The sequence below is a fragment of the Sapajus apella genome, unplaced genomic scaffold (genome assembly GCF_009761245.1).
Source record: "Sapajus apella isolate SASKATOON/1434 unplaced genomic scaffold, GSC_monkey_1.0 scaffold21, whole genome shotgun sequence".
Classification (NCBI taxonomy): domain Eukaryota; kingdom Metazoa; phylum Chordata; class Mammalia; order Primates; family Cebidae; genus Sapajus; species Sapajus apella.
The window spans coordinates 15,641,639-15,663,071 of NW_022436961.1; the positions used below are offsets into that span (position 1 = coordinate 15,641,639).

At 39.6% G+C, this 21,433-nt stretch overlaps 1 protein-coding gene across 4 annotated transcripts in view; it reads left to right on the top strand.

Annotated features, from left to right (window-relative positions):
- The first annotated feature begins 13,564 nt into the window (after window positions 1-13,564).
- The window catches only part of TRMT9B (tRNA methyltransferase 9B (putative)), a 60,170-nt gene continuing 52,301 nt past the window's right edge, over window positions 13,565-21,433 (top strand). For 2 of the 4 annotated variants that reach the window (XM_032288326.1, XM_032288325.1), the window contains exon 1: window positions 19,073-19,675. The gene's annotated coding sequence lies outside the window, so the exon portion shown is untranslated. Of the gene's footprint in view, window positions 13,658-18,516; window positions 18,686-18,854; window positions 18,996-19,072; window positions 19,676-21,433 lie in introns of those variants that run through there. The other 2 variants (XM_032288329.1, XM_032288328.1) reach the window with 2 other exon arrangements.

A 21,433-nucleotide genomic window follows, 5' to 3' on the forward strand; every position in this document is an offset into this window, starting at 1 on the left:
TCCCCTCCCCTCCCCTCCCCTCCTCTCATTTTGCTTGGAAAAAGATCCCAAGTCCTTAACAGACTTGTTTTTGACAGCAGGCTCTGCTTCTACTCCCTTTGCTCTTTCTTCAGTGGCCACCCTGGCCTTTCATTTTCTGAAACCTGCTAGAACACGCCTGCTTCTAAATCACTTGCTGTTCACTCTGCCCATAAAGGTGTCTGCCTCAATATTCACATTGCTTGCTGTCATACATCACAGGCATGTCTGGTCAAAAGGCCTCAGTGGCCTTCACTGAATACCTAATCTAACTAACACTGTCTGTCCCCCTCTGCCCACACCTCTCCTTACTCACCTCGCCATCTACCTCACCTCTGACACTTTCTAGGTCTGTGTCCTGCCTTATTTTTCCTCCTATCTCTTATGGTACCTGGGATTATAGTTACAATGTTTACAACCCCTGTCACCTCATTCAAATGTAAGGGTTGCAACTTTGTTTAGTTATACCTGGGACCAAGAACAGTGCTCAGTCCATGGGAGAGGCTCCATATGTATTTTGCAGGAAAAAAATCAAATAAAATAAAATAGTAAAATCAAAATTCAAGCTTTTCAGTGAAACTTAAAATTTTGGATAACTTGAATTTACCTTAGCCAGATTGCCCACTTTTGCACTGCTTGAAGACCTTTTCTGAATGATTGGATTATTCAGTCCATTATCATGAGCCCCAGGATGTGAACTATGAATTGGAGAAATCAGTAATGAAGTAAATACAATTCAGGTCCACCCTTCCTTATTCTCAGTTCTGACCTCCACAAAGTTCTATCAACTTAAAGTTTAAACAAAGTGTTTTTTTGGTAACTTGTTGTCTTTTTTTCACGGAATACTGTCTTTACCTGACAGAACAAATAGCAGAAAACTCTTGGGCATTGGGCAGACATTTTCTTAAAAAAAGAGAATGAAGTGAGCCTATTGGTTCAAAGAAAACAAATGACAGTGTTTATTGCTAATGAGAAAATTTAAGCTTTTGTCAGGTGGGGTGACTCACATCTGTAATCCCAGCTACTCCAGAAGCTGAAGCAGGACGATTACTTGAGGCCAGGAGTTCAAGACCAGCCTGAGTAATGTGAGATCCCATCTCTAAAAAAAGAAAATAAAAAAAGTAAAATGATAAAATAAAAATTTAAACTTTTAAATGAAAGTGAAAATTTTGGGTAACTTAGATTTATCGTAGTGAACTTGTCAACTTTCCAATGCTTGAAGACTTTTCTAATCAGATCAGTGGTAATAATAATGAATGTGCTATCACGATTTTGTATAACAAGGTGTGTTAATATTTGAAAGATCACCATAACTCAGTGAACCAGTATTTACCAGATGATCAGTGAATCATGTTACAAAATGCATGAGTAAAAGATCTCATAAAAAGTACAAGACAGGTCAATGGCTTTTAAAGTATCAGAGTAAAAGAAATTTCACTGACAAATTTTCAGATTCAACACTTTAGCTAACCTCTATGAAAATATTACTTATCAAGTTGTGGTGCAGTAGCAAAGAAAAATATCCACACTTATGTGAAATGGCTGTTAAAACACTTTCATTTTCCAATTCCATATCTGTGTAAGACTGATTTTTTTTCATATACTTCAATCAAAACAACATCACAGCAGACTGATTGCTGAAGCAGATATGAGAGTCCACGTCTCTTCTATCAGGCTAAACATTGAAGAGATTTGCAAAAATGTAAAATAATGCTACTCTTCTCACTAATACTTTTGTTTTGGAAAATACAGTTTTTAAAATAAGCATACAATATATTTTATCGTTATATTTAATTAGTTAATAAATATTTCTAAATTTTACCAGTTTTAATTTCTAACATGATAAATCATAACTGATATATCCCACATAAACAAGAGCTCTCTAATGTCTTTATTAATTTTCAAGAATATAAATGGGTCTTGACATTCAAAAGGCTTGAAAACCTCTGTTTTAAAGCATTTTATGAAATTAATCTCTATATTTATGTAAGTGAAATCAGAATGTTGGTGGTACATTTTATGCAACTAAGCCAAATAATTCTTAAGTTTATTTGGGAAGGAAAATGTTCATGAATAGCTGAAGAAATTCTGAAAAAGCAAATCAATGGAAAGAAACATCCCTACTCATAGTAAGGCATCATATAAAACTATGGAAATTAAAACTGTGTGGAATCAGTACAAAAGTAGATAAATATATCAATAAAATAGATGAAAATGCAGAAATTGACCCTTCAAATATAATTATGAAAACTTATTAAAAGAGGCATTTCAGGTTGTTAGGGAAAAGGTTGTGCAATAAATGACGCTGGAATAGATTTGGGACAAAAAACAGAATGTCATATTTTGTTTTGGTCAAGGTTTTTAGTGTCAAACAATAAAATTCCTTCAAATTAGCTTAAGGTAAAAGGAATTTGTTAGAGGATACATTGAGTACACAGTCCTTGCAGTGAATTCATGGAGAAAAACATTCTATTCTTTATTTCAAGGAATGACCAGCAAACCCAAACCACAGAACTAAACAGCCCAAAAAAACTGATGCATGTACTACAAAAGGAAGCTGCAGAAATCACAAGTTTCTACCACAGCAGTGGCTTCAGAACCCACCACTTCTGCCATCTCAGGAAGCTTCCAAAACAGGAATCCGTCTGCCCAATTGAGAAGCAGCCACCATAGTTGATGATTTCAGACGCTGCTACTTCCGCCATGACCCAAGCCTGCAAAGCAAATACCCCATGCTCTTTCTTTTTCTCAAAATAACTCAGTTCAAATGAAAGTCTCTTGTGAGAACCTCTGATTGGCAAAATGAGATTCGCGTCCTAAAACCCTGGTTCTTTGGAAGTCTGGAAGGTCAGAAAGATCATTAAGACATACTGCTTTTATGACATGATCCTTATCTCACACCATAGCAAAAATAAAGAACAAAGCCATTACACAAAAATATAGGCAAGTCTTTTTATAATCATAGGAAGGATGAAGATTTTTAAAAACAAATTATGAACCCCAGAAGTCACTGTATAAAAAAGATTAATAAGCTTGACTCCCTAAAAACTGAAAACTTTTATATAACAAAAGATATGCAAACAAAATTTAAAAGTCTCATAGCTGGGAGAAAATTTTAGCAACATTTATAGCGAACAAAGGAGGGCTTGGAATTAATCAAAAGACTCTTACAATTCAGCAAGAAAAAGATAGCCAACTCTGTGAAATCAGGGGAAATGAAATGAACAGGCAACGATATTAGGCTGTTCTTGCATTGCTGTAAATACCTGAGACTGGGTAATTAAAAAAGAAAAATGTTGAATTGGTTCACAGTTCTGCAGGCTTTATAGGAAGCATGGTGCTGACATCTGCTTGGCTTCTGGGGAGACCTCAGGGAGCTTTTACTCATGGCAGAAGGTGAAGCAGGAGCAGTCATGTCACGTGGCCAGAGCAAAAGTGAGAGAGAGTGGGAGGTGCCAGACACCTTAAACCAGACCTTGCATAAACTCACTCATCTCTTAGGTGATAAGCCATTCATGAGGAACCCATCCCCATGACCCAGACATCTTCCCACTAGTCCCCACCTCTAACACTGGGGATTATATGTCAACATGAGACTTGGAAGAGAACAAATATCCAAACAATTTCAATGATACTCACATAAAAGCTACTTTTTATCCTATCTGTATAAGGAAATACTTGTTTTGCACAGAAGTCTAGAGGAATAAAACATCCTTAACAGAGGCTACTTCTGGGAAGGAAAGTGCAACTGAGGGGAGAAGGAGGTTGTCAAAAGGGTCCCCCCCCATTTTTTTTTGAGATGGAGTCTTGCTCTTGTTTCCCAGGCTGGAGTGCAGTGGCATGATCTCGGTTCACTGCAACCTCCACCTTCTACATTCAAGTGATTCTCCTGCCTCAGCCTCCCCAGTAGCTGGAATTACAGGCACCCACCACCACACCTGGTTAATTTTTGTATTTTTTGTAGAGACGGGGTTCAGCCATGTTGGCCAGCTGGTCTCAAACTCCTGACCTCAGGTGATCCACCTGCCTCGGCCTCCCAAACTGCTGGGATTATAGGCGTGGACCCTTTCTTTTGTACATCTTCCCTATTGTTTGAATTTTTACAAAAATATATTTGGATATTAGCTGTACATTTACTATAAAATCTTACTTTGCTGTCTTTATAATATTTAGCAATAAACTTATATTTTTGCATTTCAGGGTATGATATGAGGTCATTTCAGTGTAATAACAAGCATGGTGGGCTTTTTCAATGCTTAGGTATATTTTCTGAAATCAGAAGATTGTGTTTATGCTTTGGATAATGACAAATTCTTGATATTTCATTCCATGCAATTTTGACCATTTTACTCACGTGATACACATTTCTTGATTTTATAATTTTGAGAGCAGGTTTTGTTCTGTCAGCAGGCTGGAATGCAGTGGTACAGTCATACCTCACAGCAACCTCAAACTCCTGGGCTACAGTGATCCTTCCACCTCAGCCTCCTGAGTAGCTGGGACTACAGGTGCATGCCACCACGAAGGTTAATTTTTAAATTTTTTGTAGAAGCAGGAGCTCACTGTGTTGCCCAGGCTGGGTTCAAACTCTTGGCTCAAGTGATCCTCTTTTCTTGGCTCCCAAAGTGCTGGGATTACAGGCATGAGCCACTGTGCCTGGCCTATTTTCTTTTCTATTTATAGTATTACTTACAGAGCCTTTAGCAGTAGAGTAGGCATCACCAATTGCTATCTCCCTCACTTCTCCCCACATAATGATATTCAATTTTCACCTTCATACAAGCATAAATTTGTGACTAATTATAGAAACCATAAGGGAAAAAGAATATACAGAAGGAGAAGTGTCTTAAAAACCTGTGTTTCCTGAAATAATTCAGCAGTATTGATTTAGAGCAGTTGAATCATTACCACCCCTTCTGTAAATATATCAGTCATGACAGAAATAGCTTCTGAGAACTGAGCCTCTTCCTGCTCAAAAGTGCTGTGACTATAGGGTACCCAAGAATCACTGAAGACTTGAAATTGCAACAAAAGAAATTTGCGTTAAATTTAATGACAAATTTCCCCCTGTGAAAGTTATTAAATACTTGAAGAATTATAAAGCTCTGATGAACACCTATATTTTAAAAATGCACCTCTCTCAATCATCATTAATAATACTTTAGCCATTCCACAAACATTTTTTGAGTATCTACCATGTTCCAAGTTCTGTGCTTGTCACTGGGAAGTGTAAAGATGAATGAGGCATGATCCTACACACAAGGAACGATCAAACCTGTGAGAGAAATGAAATGTACTCATTCATTCATTTGTTGGATAAGTATTATAAGTGCCAGCCTTTGGGCATTAGGGATACAATGGTGACCAGCACTCAACTATGGAAGTGCAAGAAGGGAAGAAAATTCTGTGATGGGTTACAGTGGAGCAAGATTATTCTGTCTGTGATATGAAACAAAGCTTTGCAGAAGGGGCATTTGAGTTCTGTCATATGTAGAGTTTTAATAGATAAAAATATGGAAAGAGGAAATGTCAGGTTGAAAGAATAGTATGAGGAAAAGGAAGAGAAATGTGGTAGCTGAGTTTGTATTGGTATGTACCTGAGACACAACTGAAACTCAATATGTGATAAATACAATAGGATGCTAGAGGCTATCACAAACAACCCCCACATCTCCATAGCTCACATCACAGTCAAATTTAGAATTCAGACTGTCGTCTTCCACGTGGAGATTCATTAATCTCTTGGGTCTGTCATCCTTAAATTCTCCCTGTATGCAGCAGACAGAGACAGAGAATGAAAGAGCAAGAAAGAGAGATCATGACATAGAGAAATCTAAACAGAGTAAGAACTAGAACTTGCCATAATTTCTGCCCACATTCTATTGGCCAGAACTAAGTCACATGGATATAGTCCCACTTAAACACAAAGGAGACTAGGCTATGTAGTTTTCAGAGTGCCCAAGAGGTAACTGAGCCTAGTTCGTTGATGACTTCACATTATCTCTGCCACAGAGACAATTTATCTACAAAGGCCAACGTATTTAAGAGGACTATTGTTTAGTGTTTAAGTACTTCATGTTTAGTTACTGATACATGAAATATGAACACCATTATGCACAATGCAAACAAAAGTTTTTAATTTTTTTTTTAAGAGACACGATCTTGATATGTTGCCCAGGCAGGAGTGCAGTGGCTATTCACAGACACAATCATAGCAAAGTGTAGCCTCAAACTCCTGACTTCAAGACATCTTCCCACCTCAGCCTCCCAAGTAGCTGGATGAAAGCAAATATTGAATAACTATATTACAAGATGCACTCAACTCTGAAAATTCAATACGTAATATACTGAAGGCACTTACAATTTAGACAGGGATGAGGACTCACACAGAATGAGAGAATTACAGTACAATATACATACGGTAAATGACAATATACAAAGCAACACTTTATATGGTTTTAATTTATGATTCATATAATGCTATTCTGTAAAAGAAGCAAAACATATTGTTATTTAGATTTCTTTACATAGTTTTAATGTAGGCTTATGGTATTCTCCAAGCATAAACAAAATATACTGACCTTTAAAAAATTAAAGTGGCCAAGGTGGGTGGATCACGAGATCAGGAGTTCAACACCAGTCTGGCCAATATGAGACCTCATCTCTACTAAAAATACAAAAATTAGCCAGGTGTGGTGGCACACACCCATAGTCCCAGCTACTTGGGAGGCTGAGGCAGAAGAATCGCTTGAACCTGGGAGGCGGAGGTTGCATCGAGGCAAGATCACGCCACTGCACTCCAGCCTGGGAGACAGAGCAAAACTCCGTCATGAAAAAAAAAGGCAAGTGCAAAAGAAAAGTGAAGACCTTGATAAATAGACAGTATTATTTACTCTCTAAATAAACAGACAGTATTTATAATTTACTTTCTAAGGAAAGACGCAGTTCATAGAGCTGTCATGGTGATTTAGTCAGTAAACCTAAAAGAAGTTACTTGATCTCCTGACAAGTTAAAAAAAAAAAAAGATTTTGACATTTCATTTGGATCATTTACATTTCTCACATAGAGAAAGTTTATCATAATCATTAAATATTGGCATTAGAGTTAGATACAAATCATTTCAAGTCATAGCCCAGCTGTTTTTTGGCTTAAAGCAAGTTCCTTAACCTCCCTTAACCTCAGTTTCCCTTATTTGTGAAAAAATAGGGATAATAACAACAATAATACTAGTACTTCCTCGGGATCTCCTGAGGATCACATGAGTTAAAGCACCATTGTACTTTGTCCACCATGAGGCACATGAGAAATATTTTATTAGTGAAAGATTATGATGCTGTTAAAAATCAATGTTGCACAAAAAATGCAATTAAAAGTAAAATGAATACAATGTAATTTCAATTTTGATTGACTGACACAGACGGATAGAAAGGAAATGCACCAAAATATTAACAATGATGTTTTTAGGTGGTACAATTATGGATGTTTTTATATTCCTGGTCATACAATTCTGAATCTTCAGATGTTTATGGGACAAAACATTTGTTTCTTTTATTTGCATCGTATTATTTCTAAAATCCCTTATATCTCTTAAACTTTGCATGCACACATAATTGCTTTATTAACATGATGTGATTCCTTCTGTTATTTTCTCCTAAAGACAAGACTTCCCCAAGGAAATGCTTGGTTTTGCTCTTGCCTTAGAATAATTGGCCAGCAACATTAAAAATTCATCTGCTGAGAAGCAAATAGGTTTTTTGTTTGTTTCTAAATTTTTTGTCTTTCTTAGTCAATAGTAAAAAGCTAAAATACATTTTCAAATCCTCATTTTCCCCCTTTTTTCTCTAACATTTCCTGGATCTTAAATGAATACATGTTGGAATAATTCCAAATAATTTCTTTTTTTTTTTTTTTTTTTTTTGAGACGGAGTTTCACTCTTGTTACCCAGGCTGGAGTGCAATGGCGCGATCTCGGCTCACCACAACCTCCGCCTCCTGGGTTCAGGCAATTCTCCTGCCTCAGCCTCCTGAGTAGCTGGGATTACAGGCACGCGCCACCATGCCCAGCTAGTTTTTTGTATTTTTGGTAGAGATGGGGTTTCACCATGTTGACCAGGATGGTCTCGATCTCTTGACCTCGTGATCCACCCGCCTTTGCCTCCCAAAGTGCTGGGATTACAGGCTTGAGCCACCGCGCCCGGCCCCAAATAATTTCTAACATAAAATTTTACTGACGTTTGAACATGACAATTGGAGATATCGAACTCTAGAACCCTAAGCCATTGCAGACTTTCTTTAAAGCTGAAGCTAAGGTATACAGAATGCTACAGTCATTTGGCTTTATACATTTAGGTATAAATTGCAATCTTGAGAAAACGTATTCATATTTGTTTTCATGTAAGATAGCTCTCTCTTTTGCATGAACATTTCTTTAAAAAAATTTAATTGACAGATAAAAGTGTCTGCATTTATCATGTACAGCATGATGTCTTGAAGTATATATACATTGTAGAATGACTATATATAGCTAATTAACATATGTGTTATCTCACATAGTTATTTTTGTGGTGAGAGCACTTAATATTCACTCTCAGCATTTTTCAAGAATACAAGATATTGTTATTAACTATAGTCATCATGTTTACATGATGTACCTTCTTCCTAACTGAAATTCTGTATCCTTTAACTTACATCCCCACCACCACTCCATCCCCTTGTAACTACCACACTGCCCTCTAATTCTATGAGATAAACTTTTTCAGATTCCACATATGTGTGAGATCATATGTTATTTGTCTTTCTGTATCTGGCTTATTTCACTTAACACAATACCCTCCAGGTGTATTCATGTTGTCACAAATGCAGGATTTTCATCTTCCTTTTTGAGACAAGGTTTCCCTGTGTTTTCCAGGCTGGGGTGCAGTGTATGATCACAGCTTACTACAGCTTCGACCTTGTTGGCTCAAGCAATCCTCCTGCCTCAGCCTCCCAAACAGCTGGAAGTACAAACACACACCACCACGTCAGCCTACTTTTTTGTGCTTTTGTGTAGAGACAGGGTTTCACTATGTTGCCCAGGCTGGCCTTGAACTCCTGGGCTCAAGCAATCTGCCTCACCTCAGCCTCCCAAAGTGCTGGGATTACAGGAGTGAGCCACTGTGCCTGCGTGCCTTTTTTTTTTTTTTTTAATGGCTAAACAGTGTGCATGAACATTTATTGAATCTTGTTTACAAAATTAAGAGTTAATATTTGTGTAAACAAAATTTTTTCTTAGTACGTATTAAGTTTGAATACAGGAAAATTGTGCTTGACATTTATTCTTAAATTGTGCGCTCCAGGTTATGCTGAGCCAATTTATAATCAGATAGAATTGAGAGAAGCAACCTATGTTACTTTACAGTTAGTTGCCTGTAGGTGGCCTGAATAGTAAATGTAGAAAAGCTTTGCTGTGGGGAATGAAAGAGCCACTGCCCAAAATTATAGATGAATTCTCTCCTGCAATTAAAAAAAAAAAAAAAAGACAGAGGAGCCAAGGAAATTTCCCACCTGTCTGGTCCTGTACAGTGACTTCAACTTCTGGACTATTTCACCTGCAATCTTATCCTGGAAATGGCATTTTCTCTGTTTTGTTGTTTTTGTTTCATGATGGTAATTTATTTTTCTTTTAGACAAACTAGAAGAAAAATACCTTGTCTGACCTTTTGTGGCTGTTTTGACTGCTCAGTTGGATTTTTAAAATGCTTTTAGTCATCTTCCTACTGATTATCGTTATTTGTGGCAACCTCATGGAAAAGGCTAAGGCACAAAATATAATTTTAAAGCATTTACTTGAGCCAAGATGAGGACAACTGCCTGGAAGACTCAGACCCAAGTAACTTTGGACATAAGCTCCATTCAGCCTTCGTTACAAGCAGGTTTTTAAAGGCAGCAAGGCAAACAAGTTGTCAGGAATTCCCATTGGTTTACGGAAATGACAATGATTAGTAGTTGGCTATATATTTTTGAGCTATAGGATATTAGTTATGGTGTCCAGTGTATGGCATTGTTAAATTAATTTATAGCTACTTGTGGCGACAGTCAGTCTAGAGCAAGCAGATTCAAGAGATGATTACTTAGCTCCAGGAGAGAAGTGGAACATGACTCCTGCCTCATTCCTTTGCCTCTCTGGGCCTGATAATTTACAGGAGGCTTGCATTCCTCATACAGTATTTCTTTTCTTTCTCATTTGCTTCTTCTATTTCCTTTTCTTCTTTCACATTAAATGGGAAGAAGAAAGTACAAATTTCAGTTCAACAGGTATGTGCAGTCTTATGTCAAACTAGGACCCTGTTTTCCCAGATTATCCATGCAAACATTCTTCATGGTCTCCAAGGCAGATTCCCTGTTCTGGTGTCAGATGAATCCCTCAAATAAATGGGATGAAACCAATCTTTGCAACTCTTCCTCACGTTACTTTATACCTTGACTTGACTACTGTTTCCAAACATAACCAGTTTCTCTTGATAGTACAGAAGGTGACACCATCAGAGCAAGAAAGAGAAATAAGAGCTGCAGAGGCTGTGTTGTGAAAATATTAGACTCATTCTTTCTCCAAACACCTGAAAAGACTGGGTATTCTGCCACTTCCCAAAATACATTGTCACATCCCATCAAAGAACCCCAGCCCAGGATGGGACATTGAGGTGTCTGACAGGACTTCCTGTCTGATGTATGAGTACCCTCTGCAAATATCACCAATAAATGAGCTGGCCTCTTCCTTTGCCCATCCAGAGACAAAGAGTTGTGCCTCTTGAAAAAACTCTACTTTCATGCAGTTCAAACTTTAAAAATCTCTTCCTCTAGTTTAATCTAAATGTTCTTTCTCATAATTTGTATTCACTGGTCCAAGTCTGCCCTCTGGAGCATCTCAGAATAAGTCTCTTTCCTCTTCTATCTCACAAGTTCTTCCTAAATTTTTCAGATGAATTAAATAGAAGCTTCTATCAACTGTTAACTCCACATCCAGTCCTTTGAAATGCAGCTTGGAAAATAGGAATTTTTCCTACTAAACCTTTAGATCACAATTGAATGCAATAAAGAAAGCACCAAATCCCTTCTTTACTTTACAGCTCTTCATTTTGACTCCAGATCTAAGCAAAAATGCATTTTCTTTTAAGAACTGTGGGGGATCTCGGTGATCATCTAACTCAACTTTCTCACTTTTTAGATAAGTAACTTAAGACCCAGCAGTCTTGATTAAGATCAGCGTCACAGAACTCTGGTTTTTTGAGTTCTGGGAGTAATGCTGAAGTGGAGTAGTATTGTCTTGCTTGCTCTCAGAAGATAAGAGCTGTGCTTTGACAGTTGCAAATAGTTTTTGAACAAAATTTTCTTATGGCACAGTTTTCTGAAACTATTTTACAATGTACTTCTAGTAGCATACATTAGAATCTAATCTTAAGTATTAATTTATTTGAAAATATCTCAAAACTTGTATCTCTCAAAAGTTTAAAATATATCTTCAAAGAAAAATAAAAACCAACTATCTCAAAATGTATCCTTTATTTTCCCCAGAATCAAATCTCTAGGGACAAGAAGAGGGCATGTCAGTGCACAAGTACACACAATGCACACACACACACACACACACACACATAAAGTGACCCTATTTCTCCATTTTTCCTAGAGCTGACTTTCATACAAACTCATGATTACCATTACTAATAGGTAGATCTCGTCAAGATACTTAGCCAGGGAGCCAACATTTGCCTTCACCTGACAAACAGGATGTAAATACAATAGATAAATTATTTTTGACATAGACATAAATAGCTTTTTACAATGAAAATCGTGAGGTCACTGTGACTTCTACACTTAAAACAATTAGACTTTCTTGTACTGTTGTACCTGAGAATTTAAAATAATAATGAAAAGGAACAAGAGAGCAACACGTTGGTACTGCTCCTCACATACTTGATAGGTAAGAGCAGTGATGAAATAGCAATAAAATTTATGAGAAAAGAGTTGTGGCTATAAATAGGATATACTTTGCTCCCAAACTGCATATAATCCCCTTCCCTTGGAAAAACACATAGACGAGGCCAGGCACGGTGGCTCACGCCTATAATCCCAGCACTTTGTGGGGGCCAAGGCAGGCGGATCACCTGAGGTCAGGAGTTTTAGGCGGCCTGGCCAACATGGTGAAATTTTGTCTGTACTAAAATTACAAAAAAATTAACCAGGCGTGGTGGCATGTGCCTGTAATTCCAGCTACGGGGGAGGCTGAGGCAGGAGAATTGCTTAAAACTGGAGGCAGAGGCTACAGTGAGCCGAGATCCCACCACGGCACTCCAGCCTGGGGGACAGAGTGAGACTCCCCCTCAAAAAATATTTTATACATAGATATATTAACATAAAAATGAAAATTCCATCACCCAGAGAAAATCACTAGTCATATTTTGGTATACTCGTCCAGTATTTTCCCCCTACATACATGTAAATATACTATATAATGTTAAAATATTGGGGTGAAAATACTTTTTATTTAACATTGCGTTATATCGCCAGGTCGTTAAATTGTCTTCAGCATCATGGCTCTGCATTCTTTGACATGTAGTTGCTCCCTGATTTATATAACACATTCTCTGTTAGTGAAATTTATTGTATTTTTTTGCAGTTTTTCTTTTCCTACCATGATAAAGGTCATCTTTTCCAGTCCTCGTTTCTTCCAAGCTGGAAACAAACAACGCAGACACCCAAATCAGACCTGAGATTCTATGTGTGAAAGTGCTTCTTGAAATGAATTATGTAATAGTATTGTAAAAAAGAAAAAAATAGAGATAAAATAAGCCAAGTGATATGTGTCACTCAGTGTTCCAGCAAAAAGCTAACTCCAAAATTTACATGATCATAATAGCAGAATGATGAAGGAGCGACATGACAAAAGGAAAGAGAGAAGGGATGAAGAGGTAATACTCAAACAGCTTTGGAGATGAGAGGCAGCTGGCAAATGACACAAAGGACATCTGGAGGATGACCCAGTTTCCCATGGGGTAAAAGAAACAATGTGGTTTGACATCTTCATCAAACATTCCAAACTGTAAGGAAGAGGGATGATGGACCTGTGCTGGTGATAACAGCAAATTGTTAAAGTGTACATAAGAACTTTCGCCATAAAGCAAAAATTGCTTTTGACAATGCTACCAGGATAACAAGTTTCTACATGTTGTCATCTTGGCAAAGAAAATAGGGTGTACTTGGAGATTAGCTGCCCCATGGATTTGTGGTCACAGAAACAAAAGCAAACAGCTAACATGGCTATGTGTTGAGGTCAGTATTTGAGGGAAAATCCGGCGTGTGTTTTATTTAGCACTGTGTAGTACAGAAAAGGTCACACACTTATATGTCAGAAGTAGATGCATATGTTCTTTTGCTTTTTTCCTCTTTTTTTCTTTGTTTTAATATTTTTTAATTTTGCATTTTTTGTTTCTTTGAATTTTGTTTTCTTGATGCATATGTTCCTTCAACAAAAACTTAACACTTCCATGTGCAAGGCTCTGGGCTAGACTTTGAGGATCTAAGGCTGAATCCTACACAGTCCTCCCTCTGGGAGAGTGATGAGACCTCTGAGCTCTCCTAGCAACTCTTCAGTCTCCCTTCAAGGTACGTGCTTCAATTTGGGGTTGCACATTTTAGTTGTAATATTTGTGATTGTTTGTATAACGTTTGTTGTCCCACTAGACTGTAAGTGCCATGAGGGTAGATATCTTGTCTGTTTTGCTCCACGCTGCTTTCCTTGCAGAGTGCTCAGCATAAACTAAATGTCCAATGAATATTTGTTGACTAAAATAATACTTTATATGAAGGTTAATGATAAGTGTTATAAGAGGGATCTAGATCAAGAACTGATAAATTCTTAGGACAGAAATATTAATCCAGACAAAAGCTTTTTGTCTGGAATTATCTTTTATGGAGGAGACAGCCTTGAAAATCAGAAGAGCAGATTAAGCAATTATTGTAATCATGTAAGTGGGAAGTAATGGAACATAAACAACTAGAATAGAAACAATATGAAGGAGGAGGTGTACAGATGTAAAATTGGCAGACAGTGGCCACCAATGGGCTATGAAGTTCAAGGAGAAGCAAAGTCTAAGAATGTGCCAGGTGACTGGGAATGGTGGAGATTATAGAAGAAAGCAAAGGGCAGCTGCTTTAGGTGCATGAAGGGCAGAGGACCTCAGTTTAGAATGTGTTAAGATCACCTGTTAGAGATGTCAAGCATGATGCGAGCATGGGGATCTGCAGGTTTATGGACCAATTCAGAGATACAGATTTTTGAGAAATCTACATAGAGTTTTTCCTTGCAGTTAGAAAGGTGGATGAAGTTGTCCAGGGAGATTATACATAGAGAAAAGCAGAGGACCAAGGACAGGTGCTTGAGAAATGATGAGATTTGGCAGGACTAGTTTTTAAAAGTTCAGGAAGACAAGGAAAAAATGGCATTTCTTTTTTTTGGTGCACAAAACCCTATTACAAAAGAAATCATCCTATGTCCAATGCTGGCAAGTTCCCTATGTACCTAGAGAAGGTCTCCAGGTTTCACAGGTGTGGAGGATACCAGTTCCTTGGATAAAGGCAGCAGCTACACACTCTCTGGCAGCAAAATGGCTGGAGAAGTGAAGAGTTCAGGATTTAGGAGATGGCCACTGGGACATCAGCCCATGAACACCCCAAAATGACAAAGACAGCTCTTGGTTAGCACTCCTGTCTCTAAATTGTGCTGACTTATAAACAGCTGTGATTCTTTGATCACAGCTCTTTGATTCTCAGTTCAGTCTGACTGGCTCACTGCGGGGAATCCTTTAACACCAATGAAGCCATAAAGCTTGAGCTTTGCCTATCGCTGTTGCTGGAATATTTTGTCTCCAGTCTCCTAAACATCAGTCTGGGAGACTGGAACACCTCACAATTTCTTTTTGTAATCTGAAGCTAAACTCACCTGGCTCTACCATTCTGCCTGATGAGGGTTCCACTTGCTGATGCATCAATATATTATTGCACTAAACTAGCTAAAATCACTAAAAAATATGGGATGACTTTGAAAGGTGAAGAAAAGAGGGTAAAAATACAGTAATTTTTTGCTAAGTCTCCGTTATGCTAATAATAGGTAAGCACCCCCAATGACTAAGAGCTAGTACCTTAGACCAGGTCCTTGAATAAAATAGGCAGTCAAAGCTAAAATGAATGAAACGGTGACATAAGCATCATGCAGCACATTTTGAGGCATATGGCAATACATGCATATTAATGCAAATATGTGCATTGAGTTCTAAGTGTCAAGGACTGTGATAGCCAATGAGGATAAGATAAGTAAAATAATGGTCAAAAGCTCGAGGAAAAGAACTTATATGAATTCCTTACTTAAATGCCATATCTTAAGATACTTCAGGTGTGGAGTATTCATTACATAAGCTTATGCTTTGCTAGGCAACGACCTTGTAGTCTACGGGACATGCTAGACAGCTCCTTTGGCTGATTGAATTGATCACATTTGCAAAGTGTACAGCCTATGTGTAAGGAACCACCGAGGCCGACTTGCTCAGAAAGAGGCAGTGAGCAAGGCAGGTACTCAAAGAATCACGGCCAGCCATCTACAGCCTCAAGAGGTATGTGCCAGCCCCAGGAAGTTACTAATAAAGAAACTGAATTCACTGAGAAAGGTCATTTATTATTACATAGTACAGATGTTCCTTGACTTATAATGGGGTTACATCCTAACAAACCCATTGTAAATGGAAAATGCTGTAAAATGCATTTAATATGCTTAACCTACTGAACATGATGGCCTGGTTTAGCTTACCCTTAAAACGTACTCAGAACATTAGCCTACAGTTGGTTAAAACTATCTAATACAAAGTCTATTTTATAACAAAGTGTGGAATATCTCGTGTGATTTATTGAATCCTGTACTAAAAATGAAAGACAATGGTTGTATGAATACTAGAAGTATGGCTGCTTGTGAATAAGCATTGCTTTCAAATCATCATAAAGTCAAAATGTAATCAAACCATCGTAATTCAAGGAACATCTGCATATATGATATATATAAAACATATTCTGTCATATATAAATATATGTGTGTATATAACATATAATGCAAAAATGTATGCATATTCATATGCATATATATTCATATGCAATATAACTATGTGAATATGAATATATAAGGATATAAATTATATGAATTATATAGTAAAATGTAATCATAAAGAAATTTAGTTAACAAAGCAACATATAATGAAGTTAACTGTAAGGTTAGAAAGAAACAGAAAAACATGTGTTTAATGTTTTATAGTTGTCTAATTTCTGTTGAGACTATGGCCAACACATTTCACAATTCTTTCCCAGAGAAAAACCTATTGTTTCTACATAGGCTTTACTTATTAATAACAATCTTATGTTTGGCATTACTGGCCTATTTGTATTGTTTTATTTTTCTTTTCTTTATTTCTTTTTTATATACAAAAATCTCCATTCTAAGAAGTCAAGCGAGGAAATGCTATAGGATTGGTTATGACTACCAAGAGTAAAAATTCATTGAAATTTTTTAAAAATGAAAAATGTTAAACCTCACAAATAATGAGAAAATAATACAATAAACCCCCATGTATGCACCCAGCATCAGCAACTGTCAATGTTTTGACAGTCATATTTTATCTATTCTTTCCCCCTTTTTGCTGAGATATAAAGGTGAAATTCTCAGGTACAAAAAGAACATAAATGATTTAAAAGTCTAGCTATGTTTCTCTAGTGTACAAATTTTCTTTATAGTACATTTTCTTTCCATTTCCACAGCTGTTACCCAAATTCTACTGGTGGCCATTGAAATACCTCTTACGATGGCCTCAACTAGAAAAATCTCTTTATTTTTCTACCTGCCTCCAAACAAAAAAGAAATTGGTAACTCATGTCATAGTTCACAAATCTCTAGGGATTCTACACATCTGCTTCAGCCAGTCTATGAACTTTCAGAAAACATGCAAATATTTTACATTTGTTTATTATGTAAGGGGGTTTCAAAGCTTCCTATCGGCATTTTCATAAGGGCCCATTACCTACCAAAGGTTAAGAATCTCTAGCTCTATTATATCTTGAAAGTATTTCAAATACACTTTCTCACTTCCACCTCATTAGTTAATTCTTTTTGTTTGTTTGTTTTTTGTTTTTGAGACAGGGTCTCACTCTGCCACCCTTGCTGGAGTGCAGTGGAGCAAGCATAGCTCACTGCAATCTCAAACCTCTGGGTTCAAGTGATCCTCCTGCCTCAGCCTCCTGAATAGCTGGTACCATAGGCATGCACCACCATGCCCAGTTAATGTTTTGTATTTTTTTCAGAAACAAGATCTCACTCTGTTCCCCAGACTGGTCTCAAACTCCTGGCCTCAAGCAATCCTCTCATCTCAGTCTCTCAAAGTGTTGGAATTACTTTGAGAGGCTGAGATGAGAGGATTGAGGTGGCATGAGCCACCTCACCTAGTCCTTAGCCAATTTTTAAATATATAAATCAGGTACCTGTCACCATTTCCAGGATGCCCTCCCTGATCATGTCACCTATAACTGATTTTCCTCATATTTTCCTGCAAAAGCTAGGTGACTTTCCTGTTTATTACATTCTCTTTAGATCTCAATCACTGGACAGATATTTATAATGTCCTACTATTTGCTAGGCACTATCCTTTACTTTAGGTGTGCTTTGTCTCCTAATACACTGTTAGAAGAGGACAAAGAACATCACAGTATCCAATATGTCTTCCGTGTCCAAGGACATATTGTAGTTGTAGCTCCAGTGAATGGAAGCAAGGAACAGCAGTTGCATTTCTGTAGCTGGCGTTCAGCTCAAGAAGAATAAGTAAAACCGGACTCGTGGTGTTTTTTGTTTGTTTGTTTGTTTTCTTTTTGAATGGGAGGCTGTTACAGAAAACATCAATCTGATTATCCTGGGCATAATGATAAAGTGAAGCCCAAGCAAAGGTTTCCCCCACTCCACCCCACCCAATATATTGTGGCACTAAAAAACCACTCCAGAATTAGAAATATGCTGATCTCCATCAGCCATCTTAGTAGCACCTGAAATAGTCCAGCCTCTATGTGAGACCTGTAGTTGGGTTTCCACAAATAACCTAGACTGGAAAAACAGCTCGACCTGAACTCTGCCCCCTACGCAGGGGATCAGGAGCATGAACCTCTATACAAAGGGCGGCAGAGCGGTTACTAAATGTGCTGGTTTCGTCACTGGGAACGCGCATTTTTAAAGTGAATAGGTGCCTGATGATAACGCAGTTGTTTAATAGGGGGTTGAAGATACTATGTTGGTGACCTGGCAGAATGTAATTAACCCTATCGTCACAGAAGCATTGTGGGGAGGGGAGCTTTGTCTCCAGTTCTAGGCAAAAACTTCTCAGTTCCACCCCACCTTCTGATGGATGCTTTTTTGATGAGGCTTGTTTTGCAAAACTCAACAGTTAAGGCATGCTGTGTCGTGGAATGATTTGAAGCATCGAAGCCGTGGCATACTACTTAACCCCCCATCTCCAGTTATCCCAATGGACCGACCCCAAGGGAGCATTTCCGCTGAAGTCCGGGGATGTCAAGTGAGAAGAGCCGCGCTAAAGCTACACGCCGTCACCCCAGGTACTGCGCTGCTGCGCTTCGGGCAGACCAGGTGCGCGCCCAGGGGAGTCCTCTCTTACGCAGGACGGGCCACGCGGGAAGAGACCGGCGACAAGGGCGAGGCGGGAGGCAGGAAGGTCACCCTGGTCCCTGGCCGGGCGGGTGCGGCCCAGCCTCTCTTCCTGGGCACGTTCGGGCTGGGCGATCGCAGGGAACTGGGCGGGGAAGCGACCGTCCCTGGCTCCGCTGAGCGCCAGCCCGCTCTTCCTGCCTGGAGGCGCCGCAGGCCTGGGTTCCGGGACATCTGAGCCCGAGCACCGCCTCCCCAAAGGTGAGGGCGGTCCAGGGAGGCGGGGACGCCGACGGGGGCGAGGGCTGCGGGCGGTCTCCGGGCTGCTGTTGTGGGGCCAGCCCGAAGCCCCCAATCCCCAGGAGCCGCGCACCGCGTGGGGCGCAGGAGTAGGACGGGCCAAGCCGGCCTGCGGCCGCAGTGGAAAAACAGGCTCGCGAAGCGCCCCAGAGCTGGCCCAAGCGCCGGAGGCCGGGGGGCGCCTCGCCGCAACTTCTCTTAGGAAGCCCCGACACGCGCCCAGGCTCGCGGGCGCGCTCCCCCGCGGGCGCGCTCCCCCACGGCCACGCGCGCACCCGGCCGCCTGCTCCCCCGCGCGCCCTCCGACTATTTTTTCCTCTTCCTTTCATCCTCACGCTCTAAAATAGGTCAAGGGGTGGAAGTTACACCTGGTGCAGCCCTAGGCTCTGATGCAAAAGCAGCTTTTGCCCCTGGCTGCGGGACAGCGCTGTGACTACTCGCAACGGGAGAGCTGCTGCTCGTCCCCACACTGCAGAAAGCGCCGGCGACCCGGGCACTGACAATGGTCTGCAGAGGGGAGCGGAGAGAAGCCTCTGTTCCTCCCTAGATCCGCCGCCTCGGCGCCCGCCCCAAGGGTGGAGGGGGCGCGACAGGTCGTCTCGCGCGTGTCCCGGAGCCCGCGGCCGGGTCTGCACGCCTGGGTGAGTTCCTGCTGGTTCCCTGCCTTTACAGTTGCCCAGGGTGACCTGTTTACCTTGCAAACTTAGACACGATCAAAACAGGCGAGACTGCCATGCAATAAGGGATTGCGGGATGTGCCTTGGGGTGTGAGATTGGATACATCAGAATTCAGAGGTAAAGGGCATGTCTAGTGCCTTAAAGGTTAAAATGGATTCGTATTTTTTCATGAAGTGCACGTGTATCTTTCCCTGGGGAATTGATTTTTAATTAGTAAGAGTGAAAGAACTAAGATAACTTGAAGCCAGAAAGTTTTTAAAGCTCACGATGAAAATACAGTTTAAGAAGGAATGCCAAATTAGGAAGAGAAGGATTTGTATGATATTACTTGCTATGTGTGGGTGTGTGGGTTTTTTTGTTTTGTTTTGCTTTGACACGGAGTCTGTCTCTGTCGCCCAGGCTGGAGTGCAATGGCATGATCTCGGCTCACTGCAACCTCCACTTCCCAGGTTCAAGCAATTCTCCTGCCTCAGCCTCCAGAGTAGCTGGGATTACAGGCACCGGCCACCACTCCTGGCTAATTTTTGTATTTTTAGAAGAAACGGGTTTCACCACGTTGGTCGGGTTGGTCTTGAACTCCTGACCCCGTGATCTGCCCACCTTGGCCTCCCAAAGTGCTGGGATTACAGGGGTGAACCACTGCACCGGGCCAGGTCTTTTTATATTACGTGGGTTCTTTGTGATAAATGATGTGAGCCCACAATGCTCTATGTAGAAAGAAGATAAGGCTGTAAACGTCTACTTGCAGAGCTTTATGTTAGGTGGTAGGTATGAATTTAAATGCACATTGAAAATTTAGTGTGGGGAAAGAGCTAAACTATATCTACATCATTTTGAGGTTAAGGTTATTGGTGACATTACAGCTATCCATTGGCAACCATTTAGTTGTTTCAATAACTAAAAGTACTAATATTCACGTGACATCAGCAAATGGAAGCCTTTATCTTTTTATTTTTTATTTGTTTGTTTATTTATTTATGTTTGAGACGGAGCCTCAACTATCTATTGCCCAGGCTGGAATACAGTGGTGCAATTTTGGCTCACTGCAACCTCTGTCTCCTGATTTCAAGCAATTGTCCTGCCTCAGCCTCCCCAGTAGCTGGGATTACCACCATGCCCAGCCAATTTTTTTTTTATTATTATTTTTAGTAGAGACGGGGTTACACCTTGTTGGCCAGGCTGGTCTCGAACTCCTGACCTCAAATGATCCTCCTACCTCAGAAGCCTTTATCTTTTAGCTAGTGAATAGTTAACTTGTTTAAAGTTTAAGGAAGGGAGAGTTGAAGGGTTCTCTGTCCTTGATGGCTGGCTGAGAATGCAGGGTAAAGAATTGTCCAGTATTGGCGAGTGGTGCCTTAGCGTTGCTCATAGCTGGAAGATCACTTAGGAGAATGGAAGTGGCTCTCAGTTGGTCATTGGTTACCTATAACTTTATTTAAAGGAGACCTTTACAAGTTGGGACCCATCTTGTCACTGAGGAAATTGTGCCAAAGAACTGCTGCTTTATTAATGCATTTGATCAGATTTGAAAAGGGAGCTCCCTGTACACTCTTTTTCTAACTCACAAGAAATTTTGTTTCTAGAAAGATTCAATTACTGTAATGATGTCTTTGGAAATGTGCCTTTTTGTGTGTGTATCTTAATATGGATAAAGTTCCAAGGTAGTTCAAAGGTTTTAATAATGTTTTGCTTACCAGAGGGATGTGAAATTGGGAATACCC